Below are 3709 nucleotides of genomic sequence, written 5' to 3' on the forward strand. Positions count from 1 at the left end.
CACTCTCTGCAATCCTGTTAAATTTTCCGGTCGACGAGATAATGACACTAATTGTGAAAGTTCTCCGAATCCTTGGTGTTCAAACAGATGGTGACGGGAACCTCAGCGATCTGGAGTATGCGGACGAAACAGTTCTCGTCTTTAAAGGGAAGTAGAAAGCACCACTGTTTGGTATGAACTGATTAAAGTTTCCCGTCTTTTGGCGTGCGCTTCGTACGCACATAGTGCAAAACCGTGCTCTAGGTCATCCTGTAATCACAACCCAAGTAGACATCCGACATCACTGAGCATCTCACGTGTCTTGGAAGTTGTATGAGGTTCTGGTGTATTGATCAGATGAGGTCAGTACACGGATCTCTGAGACTCTGGACGCATTCGCTAAGTTGAGACACCTATGGAGGCGTCATAAAGAGACAGGACCTTACCGCGGTGTGACGGGTTGCGCACTTCAGCGACCCATTGAGCTATACTGGGGATGTCTCCGTGACACTCCCAGAGTCTGTCATGCCAGGTTTGTCGATGGCTAGAGGTCTGACGAACACAGTCTCCTGGTCCTCTAAGTTGTGGCGACTTGCTCCGTAGAAATTGTAATGTATTTGCATTTCCCGCCAAACACCGCTGCCTTGCGGTGTTTGAGCTGAAGGCTTTGGTTAAGGACCTTAATCGTCCTCCTGTCTAGGTGTGGGCGCCCTGACAGTATACCAGCCCTCCTACAACCATGACATGGTTGTACGGCAGCGAAGCATCGGTGTTGAACACTGATGTGCTGTTGATGATGATGATGATGATGATGATGATGATGATGATGATGAAGCGGAATGGTGCATGTCTGTACTTCTAGGCGTGTTTATAAGTTGACAGTGCTGGTTGTTTTGTTGTGGTGTTGTGAGGTGTGGCCTCTGCGAGAAGCCGAAGTGAGACGTTTTTGGGTTTTTGTTAACACTTATCGCAGATCCATAACTCCTGCAGACTGCTGTCGACGAATCTGCAACGAGACAATTAGAAAGCGAGTGTTCAATTGTGCAGCGGGGATTTTAGTCGAATGACGTCTCCAGTGCCAAGGATTACGATGTTTTGATCAAGTGTTGCTAATTTCTAGTTGGGTGGTCGTCTTGGGTTGGACATGAGACGCAAGTACAACGCCTCCAGATGTTTGCCGATCACAGAATCCCTTTGCTGAAATCGCTTGAAAACTTGAGGCCTACTAGCGAACCATCCCCGAATCCAAATAGATCACGTCATCGTCAGGTATCGGTGGTGATGGTCGATTACGCCTGCCGCTCCCTCTGTAATGCCAGGGTGGACCTCGACCATGCTGCTGCTTCCTATTGTACCTTTCAGTTCCTTGCAAAACTTGCTCACCTCGCCCAACCATTGGGAAGCTAATGGACCCAGAAATCAAACGAAACTGCCAGAACCGGCTTCTCGAACGCCTGCCGGACAGTCCGACGCCGGATATCAACGGACACCAGGAAAAGGTATCCAAAGCTATGCTCAAAGCCTGAACTTCTGTTTGCGGCATAACCCAGCCAACCTCATCTGATAGGATGTCTTTGCTGGAGAATCGACGACAGATTCCTCTTGGCCGCAGCCACAACTCCACCCGACGTATCATCTGACTTTAGGTGAAACTGAGTGTCCGTTCAGACCAAGAATCTTGGTGGACTCGAAAGGCCGAAGAAATAGAAGAGGCAGGAAATGCTGGAAACGTCCGCAAGCTGTTCCTTTTGATTCGTTTGACTGGTCCCCGAAAACCTCTTGTCAGCGAAGTAACCAGGTACCAAAATAGCTCCTTGATATGCAGCAGAGCGGAACGTTTGAACCGCTGGGCACAGTACTTCGAATACCTGCTGCATTCAATCCGGAATCCTGGCCTCCAACGGAAAGATGAACTGTGAATATGGGGCTCCATTCAACCTCAAAAGTATTTGAGTGTATATCTCTACCCAAGCGTTATCGTGCTGCTGGTCCTGACGACCTTCCATTCGCTCTCTTCAAGCATAGCACTAAGTCCCTTCCCCGTCCACCTTTACTCTTTTCTTTACAATAAGGCTTTCAAATAAGTCATGGTTGTACGGCAGTGGAGCATTGGTGTTGAACACTGATGTCATGCTGTCGATGATGATGACTGTCCGGTCCATTTGGGCCAGACAACTGGAATGAATAGATAATAGTATCCATTTTCATACTGGCAGTAAATGTGGTGACCAAAGAGATGTTAGTGTGATGCATCTGGCGTCACTGATTCTTCGTTGTCTTACGGTGGAAGGCCCTCAAAACCCCGGTCTTGACATTATTACCGGTGAGAATTTTTTTCGATCTGGATTACGCAGGCGGCATCCTCCTTATCTTTCAAGAGCACAGCCAAGCACAAACCCTCTTGAATGACTGACCATTGTCACACCATCTTTCTGCATTTGTCTTTTACCTTCAAAATGCAGTCATGCTTCAGAATGTGCGGCCTCTGAACATATCCCTTGCAGTTCAAAGAGACTCCCTTGGGGTTTTGGGAAATTCCGCATACCTTGGTAGTTGTATTAGTTGTGAGGGAAGTGTGTCTAATGAAGTTGATGCATGATTCTCAAACGCCAGAATCACATTTGGTAATTTGCGTCACTTGTGGCCTCAGAAAGGCATCTCACTGGGTCTTAAGTGTTGTGTATCAGCCTACAGTAAAGACTGTATTGTTATGTTGCTGCGAGACGTCACCTCTGCGGCCACATGATGTGATCCGTCGTCAGTTTTTTTTCCGGTACCTCACAAGCTTTGCTTGTTTTTGATGGCGTCAACGGATTAGTAACAAGCTGATGAGAAAACACGTATCTGGTTGTGCAGCAGGTATTTCAATCGCGGCAAACATCCAGCACCGTCGAATACGATGCCTCGGTCATGATCTGCACGTGTCGAAACACCGTCTACCGAGACGAGTATTGTTTTCTTCGCCTTCTTTAGAATAGCGCAAAACCGTGAGGTGCACAACGTGTGCATTGGCAGATGTTAAAGGGATTACGAAGAGCCTGGGTGTTGTTGGTGCTGTGCGCATTCCTGGATCGTGTCCGCGCGACCCATCGTGCACTTGGCTGGAGACATTGCAGGAAACGGCGGCCAATCGATGTGAATGGAGTTCATGCTGTCAGTTACTTTCCTTATTGTCTGAGTGAACTTCTGGAGGTGTAAGCACCTCAGAATGCTTTCGGTAGGCCAGCAGCAGTTCCCTTCCTCCACCCACTTCTACCTTCTTTTCATTCCAAAAATGTGAAGATACTTAGATAAGCTTTGTGGTTGTACTTCAGTGAAGCATCAATGTCAATATTTATGTCTCTGTCTTTGATTATGATTTCTTATTAAGTTCTTTTTCTACCATTTCCACAATGGACTAACCATTCATATCATCTGGGTTTCCGTTGTGTCCTCTTTTGAACTTATTCACTTTTAAAATTGTCCACCCTTCCTGCTTCAAACATGTCGCTGTTATTCACATAGGTTTCGCGGGCACTTGTGGCTACAGGTTGCTCCAACGTGCTGATTGGCTGTGATTCTGATTTCCCTTCCGGTCAGACGGTGTGTTCATGCGTTCTTCAGTTTTACGGTGATCCCTTAATAATCGAACTGTCACTACCATGTTGCGTTATACATATGGGGCACATCATCATCATCATCATCATCATCATCATCATCATCATCATCATCATCATCATCATCATCATCA

The sequence above is a fragment of the Opisthorchis viverrini genome (genome assembly GCF_000715545.1).
Source record: "Opisthorchis viverrini unplaced genomic scaffold opera_v5_48, whole genome shotgun sequence".
Classification (NCBI taxonomy): domain Eukaryota; kingdom Metazoa; phylum Platyhelminthes; class Trematoda; order Opisthorchiida; family Opisthorchiidae; genus Opisthorchis; species Opisthorchis viverrini.